This window comes from Octopus bimaculoides, chromosome 24 (genome assembly GCF_001194135.2).
Source record: "Octopus bimaculoides isolate UCB-OBI-ISO-001 chromosome 24, ASM119413v2, whole genome shotgun sequence".
NCBI classification, from domain to species: Eukaryota; Metazoa; Mollusca; class Cephalopoda; order Octopoda; family Octopodidae; genus Octopus; species Octopus bimaculoides.
The window spans coordinates 1,585,285-1,592,862 of NC_069004.1; the positions used below are offsets into that span (position 1 = coordinate 1,585,285).

General features: G+C 37.5%; 1 long non-coding RNA gene across 1 annotated transcript in view; it reads left to right on the forward strand.

Moving 5' to 3' along the window:
- LOC106870761 (uncharacterized) overlaps positions 1-3,538 on the forward strand; it is a 5,708-nt gene extending 2,170 nt beyond the window's left edge. Inside the window, exons 3-5 of the long non-coding RNA XR_001409565.2 lie at positions 521-572; positions 2,296-2,437; positions 2,696-3,538. This is a non-coding gene — a long non-coding RNA (uncharacterized LOC106870761). The remainder of the gene's footprint in view (positions 1-520; positions 573-2,295; positions 2,438-2,695) is intronic.
- Positions 3,539-7,578: the final 4,040 nt, after the last annotated feature.

A 7,578-nucleotide genomic window follows, 5' to 3' on the forward strand; every position in this document is an offset into this window, starting at 1 on the left:
CGAACAACATCATTTGTATGGCGGTGATGATCGTTTACAGCCATCACGTGATATCAAGACAAGCGTACACACACACACACACACACACACACACACACACACACACACACACATATAAGCACGTGTCCACGACTGTCCTCTATCGCCAGAGAATAAAATTGTCCTTTTTCTTCATATCAACTACGGAAAACTGTTGATTCTTGAGATTCTTTTCCTTTCTCATATGGAACTGGTCTCCACTGACATTTGGTAATTGTGACACATCATCTTGCAGTGAAGTTAATTTTGATAAATCAAAGACTTATGCAGTCTGGTATTTCATACACCTGTAATTGCCTGTTTTGTTCATGTGCCACTGGCAACTCTTTGTTATTATTTCTCTTCATCATATATGCCATCAAACACGGTCCGAGGTTCTGTTTTAAACCATTTGTCTGTTTACTATAAATTCCTGTTTGATACTGATATAAAAATCTTCCAGTTCTGACGGAAATAAGAAATGTTATCGATTCCATTGCAGTCCTCATGCCATGTATACTTGTGCCAATGATAGCCGTCATCATATACACCTGGTAAGAAACTCCTTCTTTTATTCTTTCACTTGTTTTAGTGAGGCTGGTTTTTCATTTTCCCAAATGCGATAATTAGGACGATTAACCTTTCCACATGTGCGAAAGGTCACTTCATCACTGAACAGAATTTTGTTGATTAAATCAACACTCTCAATTTGATCAATAAGCTCAGCGCACATCACTGATCTTTGGAGATAATCCTATTCTTGTAAGTTGTGAAACATTTGAATGCGATAAGCATTTTTGTTTCCGGTCACTTGGTACGATTCTGTGGATTGGTGTACGTGAAATTTCTACCATGTTAATTACCCTACGAGTTGATAATCGCGGATCCTGTTCAGATACTTCTCGAACCACTTCAGTTCTTCGTATATCTATCCCTTTATCTTTCATGCTACCACAAACATCCGTTCTTCCCCATTCATCATCAGTTATTTGGGTCTGAAAAATAGAAATAAAACTACAAATATTGACATAAACCGATAAGTATTTTGTGTTAACCTTTATGATTGTATAGAATTACTTTTTAAAAAATCGGATGTCACTTAAATAGATAGTTTAGTGATAGAACACTCATCCAGTATCTAAGGGATACAGGTTCGACTCCCGTAGCCGCCGTCTGGTAACTTTTTTACCCGTCTTATAAGGCTAAATACCCAATTTTTTTCTGTTGTCCTTACCGCTTTATTGCGTTCGGAATTTACTTTCTTGTCTATGATATTTATCAATTTCTGGCCATTTACCAAAATTTGAAGCAATTGTTATATTATTGTATTACCTGGATCTTCAGATTTTCTTCGTCCGTTTATTGCTGTTTATTATACATATTGAATCTTCAAATTTAGACGTTTTGGAGATGTGGGGGGTGGGGGTGCACCCCTTAACGGCAACATCATCTTATGTCACATGGCGCAAATTTTTACAGATACATTTATCAATAATCGAATATTCTTTCTAATTTTGAACAAAAGATCAGCTATTCTAGGGGAGGAGCAAATCGATTACATCGACCCCAGTGCTCCGTCGATATTTTATCGGCCCCGAAACCATGAAGGACAAAGTCAGTCTCGGTAGAATTTGAACTTAGGGCGTAAAGAGGGACGAAACGCCGCTAAGCTCTTTTGTCGACGATCCTGCTAGTTCGCCGCCTTCTCAGGGCTCTCCAAGATTGGTTTCATATTTTGGCACAAGGCCAGCAATTTCGGGGAAGGGAGTAAGTCGATGAGCTAATACTTATTTTATCGATCCCGAAAGGATGAAGTGCTGCTAAGCATTTGGCCCGGAGTCCTAAGGATATTCGCCGCCTTCTTAGTATATAAGGATTTCAAATTTTGGTACAACATCAGCAATTTCGGGGACGGTGGGGATTGGTACTTATTTTATCGATCCGAAAGGCTGAAAGGCAATGCCGCCCCTGGCGGAATTCGAACTCAGAACGTGAAGACGGACAAAATGCCGCTGAACATTTTGCCCCGCGTGCTAACGATTCTGCCAGCTCCAATAACAATCAACTGTATAAAAATAAAACTGGAATTTTCAATCGTTGAACGGTTTTGTATTCCACAAAAGCAAAATGATAATCAAATGAATCCATGGGTGAAAAATGGTAAACATCCTTCTTAAGGATTCAAATGTCTCTCAAACATATTTGAATCGGTTCCACGTTTTTAATTCCCCGGAATAACTGCTGAGTGCTCCTAATGCGGAAATATTCTCGTTTCAGCTACAAAGTAAGAGATCGACCGAAACCTAGGCCACTGCCGCCACCAGACATGGTAGAAAGAATGTATCTAGAAGCTCAGAGGAATGCAACTTTGCGCTCCCAGTCTATTTTCAACTCGACAGAACATATAGTGACAAGCGCGGTAAGATTTTGAAATTCTAAAATAGTTTAGATGGACATGGCTCTGTGGTAAGAGGCCTACTTCCCAACCAAATGGTCTTCGGTTCAATCCCGCCATAGCCTTCGGCCTACCGTGGCCTTGTAAGTGGATTTGTTCGGCGGAAACTGAAGGAAACCCGTCGTGGCTTTCCAAAAACTTTCCCCTTTTCTAGTTTTGATCACCTGTTTATTATTATTATTATTATTATTATTATTATTATTATTATTATTTTTTTGTCAGATATAAATCTTCCGGAACTGACTTTTATTTGGATGCTGTGGTACTTACCGTGAATAAACATAACATACGCGGACTATCGACTTTATGACTGATACTCGAAGAATATCGCTACTTTCCAAGAATGAAAAACAACCATTCTGAAGACAGGACTTCATTTCGCAACACTGTACAATTCAATTATTTTAAAAACTTTCTCAAAGAAAATATAAGAATCTCAAAAAGGAAACTTTAAAGTTTTACACCAAACATTACAGATACCAATTGACCATATTTGCTGCTTTATAAGACGCATCTTTTATATTTTTAACTGTAACAAAAAAACTGCCATGCGTCTGATGCGACCGTATTACGGATGGGAGACCAAATGCCGAAGGCCAGCAGGCTGGACGACCATGAGTTTGCTATAATTGTTACTGATGGCAAAATATAGAAAACAAGACAAAATATAGCAGTCTGTTGGCATAAATTTACCAAAATTGGTTTTGCTGCTTTGGTAGTCATGTGGGAAGGTTACATCGTCAGATTGTGCCTCCTTCCTCTGTATACAGGTTCCAATCCTGATATATATATCTTACATTATTTAATGAGTGTTGTTACATTTGAGAAACTTTTTCTCATTATTTAAATAAGTGATTCTCATCCGGGGTCCATAATGACCCTTGGTAGGAGGTGGGAGGTCCACATAAGATTTTTTTAAAATTTATCTGGAATAAGCTGGTTATATATTTCTACATACACAAAATATTTGAACATTATTTTTTATACAATTCTTAATAATATTGAGAAGTCCGACTGAGAAATGTTGAGTGTATTTAAAATTAAATATCATTTTTTTTTAAAAAACGGTCTACCTTTATTTCATCTCACAAACAATTGCAACACTATCGGCGTATTTTTAGCAATAGTAAAACTGTGTGAAATTAACAATCTAATGAGAATTTCATAACATTGTGAGATTTAGCAAAGATTTTTTTTTTTTTATGCAAGAATTTTTGTAAATGTTTCAGTCCTGGTAATATTGCTATGGCCATGTTTATTTTCTAAATATCTGTCCCTACATTAACATAAGAGGCGAGTTAAAGATCAGCAATTCAATCAATGGAATTTATTTTATAATGATTAAGATATTTAAGAGGAGATGATCAGAAGTGAATCTAATTTACGAAGTTAGTACATGTAAGCATGATGCACTTGCAATGCTTGTTCATATCACTGGATCACCTTTTGGCCTCGTGCCTATAATAGAAAGGGCTATTATTATTATTATTATTATTATTATTATTATTATTATTATTATTATTATTACGGCGGTGAGCTGGCAGAATCGTTAGCACGCCGGGCGAAATGCTTAGCGGCATTTCGCTCGTCTTTACATTCTGAGTTCAAATTCCGCCGAGGTCAACTTTATATGAGTATGCTTGTGTGAGTGTGTGTGTGCGTGTGTGTGTGTGTGCATGTGTGTGTGTGTGCGTGTGTGTGTCCCTCTACGCTACCACTTGACAAGCAGTGTTGGTGTGCTTATGTCCCCGTAACATAGCGGTTCAGTAAAAGAGACCGATAGAATAAGAACAAGGCTTTAAATCAAATAAGTGCTGAGGTCGATTTCTTGGACTAAAAATTCTTCATGGTGGTGCTGCAGCATGGCCGCAGTCTATCGCCTGAAACAAGTAAAAGAAAAGATAGATATAAAAAAAAAATTAAATCTGGGATAGTCACAATTGGATTTGCATTAGTCATCGGTCGCATGATCTTGACTGATTTCCTGGTTCTAAGTAGCCACAACAACAACAACAACAACAACAACAATGGCAGTAATAAAATACCTGGAACAATAACAACAACAGCAATAACAAAAACAAAAACAAAGGAACAGTAACACTATCAACTGTAGCAACAGCAACAGCAGCATCGACAACAGCAGCAATAACAACAATAGCAATAGCTGGAACAGCAGCAGCATCGACAGCGGGGACCAACTACAGGGATCAGATTAGGAAACTCCAGTTAAGTGGAAGTTCTAGTTTGCCCTGAAGAAAATAGAATCAGTAGCATTTCAAGTGAAGAAGAGTTATCGATAGAAAGAAATAGATTGGAGGGAGAAGTACTTAGCGAAGTAGATCATGCGGTTCTTTTTCAATTGAATGAACTAAAAATCGAAAGGAGATGGGATAGACTATGGGCATCAACTTGCTACCAAAGCAGCTAGTAATTTTACCTTGTACTTATTCGTAGTGCAATTCGATTTTAACAGTTATTTTTTCTCAAAGCTATAATGGAAGTGACAAAGGAGCATATTCGACATATTTTGTTTTATGAGTTCAATAAAGGCAACAATGCAACGGAAAATGCGAGGAATATTAATACAGTATTTGGGGATCGGACAATAAGCGTAAGCTAGTGTCAACGGTGGTTGCAGAAATTCTGAGTTGGAAACTACAGCCTAGAAGACGAGTCTTGTCCTGGAAGATTTATAGAGCTCCACATGGGCATTCTGCAAACCTTGCTGGAACAAAATTCCATTGAAACTGTTGAGGAATTAGCAGAGAAGCTAAGCTAAGCTAAGCTATTCCCTGCCTGAACCGGAAGCCGAAGATATGAACATCTGGCTGTCAGGAATTACTAGCTTTCAAGAACAGTAACTCTTGCTATAGTTACCTCCCTTGAAATATAATGCATCGTATATGCTTGAGTTATTTCTCTTGTAATATAATGCATTGAATGCATCAGAACTGTTTCTTTTTTCATTTGGCATCGAGGTTTAACAAATATTCTTTTCTACTCTGGGTATAAGGCCCGAAATATTCGAGGAGGGGGGGCAGTCGATTAGATCGACCCAGTATGCAACTGGTACTTATTTTATCGAATCCGAAAGGATGAAAGGCAAAGTCGACCACAGCAGAATTTGAACTCAGAACACAAAGACAGAAGACGTGAGGTTTAACAAATATTATTATATTAGCATTTTTACTGTTGTTAGTTATTAGTCTCGTAAGTTGTTTGCTTCTCTTTTCCAAATCTACAATTTGCTGCCCCTCACGCCGCCATTTTTGTTTCCTTATTACTTTTTCTATAAGACATATGTTTGATGAAATTTCAAAAAAGACACGTTTTCGAACGTGAAGATAAACATGATGCCGATGAAATGATGAGTGTGTGCGCGCACGCGTTGTGTGATGTCGTTTGTTCTGATATATTTCAGAATTTCATTGATATTTTTCGTTTCTTGGTTCAATTTCCATCGATCAACCTTTTTAAGGTTACAAATAATGTCGCTATTGTTCTCCTGTTGTCTTGCCTTTATTCTGTCGTAGATTGCCTTTTGTTCACCTGTCATGTCACCATTCGTTTTATTGTCCTTTTTTTAGATCATCTATATGTCTCTCCTCAATTAAACTACCAAAGATCAGTGGGGACAGGTAGTTCCCTTGGAAGGTGCCCTTCCTGATTTCTACTGTCCCTAAACTTCTTCCGTATGCTGTCAGGTCCGTCCTCCAATTCGCCATACTTTTTCCAAGCAATGGAAACAATGATATCAGTGATATCAGTGATGATAACAATGATAATAATGAAAGGAAACGGACGGAGCATCCTCCTCCTCCTCATGAGCTGATTAATGATAGATCTAGTGATGGTGTCACAATAAAAACACTGGTAATTGCGCAACCTGATAATCGCTACGTCATATGAGTGACAGTGGAAAAGACAAAATATTGTGAATAACGGTCGTAATGAAACTGAAGCCCTTGATGGTGACAATGTTACACCCGGCAGGCTCAGAGATTCTGGTCCGGCTCCAGCCTGTCGATATCCAGAAGGGGACCACCACACACGGCGTAGATGGAGCAAGCAAATTAATGGTGAGGCGTGGTTGGAGTGCACCAAACTGTAGTTTAGCCGGGTTTTCTTCTTTTCTCTTTCTTTTTAAAATTCGTTTTACTTTTTTTTTTCTAATCCCTTCTGGTTTTACTAAATTGCAAAATAAATAACTGCTAAGAAAAATTTACTTATTTCCGAAAATTATAGAAATATTCCTTAAAATAAACTTTCAGATAGTACGGGCACGTTTGGAATGGTTTGGATCATAATAAGCTTAACTTGGAGTCAACCATCACCACTACCGACACCACCACCACCATCCCCAACAATAGCAGTAAAAACAACAACAACAACAACAACAAAGTGAATTATAATCATCCTCCTTCATGCTCTTTTACATCCTGAGACCCAGGACACCAAAGTAATCTAATTATTTAAGCTAATTAATATGAAGTGCCGACAGGAAATGAGAAACAGATTGCTAATAATTAAATGAGAAAATTAGCAATTTCTTTTTTTTATGGGGTTTTGTAGTTGGTCGAAGATGATCTCGTGACGAAGTTTCAATGGAATCTTAGCATTTACTAAAACAGAAGAAGGCATTATCTCCGCTTTGGTACCAGAGCATCTATCCTTTACTTGTTTCTATCATTGGACTGCGGCCATGATGGGGCACCATCTAGAAGAATTTGTAGTCGAACAAATCGATCTCGGTACTTATTTGTGTGTGTGTGTGTGTGCGCGCGCGCGCACACACACACACACACACACACACAAACACATATGTATGTGAATATATTACTTATTTCTCATCTTCAGTGCAGCATTTCGAAATATAAATTTGAGAGTGTCAGGATTAAATATATGTACGCTCCTATTTCTAAATTCGGTGCGTGGCGAAGCAATCAGCTGACCCCTGATTATAATTATGTTTATAATTATAGAATATTTATATAATTTTACCTAAAAAGGTTATTTTAACGAACCGAACTACTTGGTAAAATTATTAATTATTAGTTAGTTAATTGATTAATTTTACTCTTTTATTTCTCTCTCTCTCTCTCTCT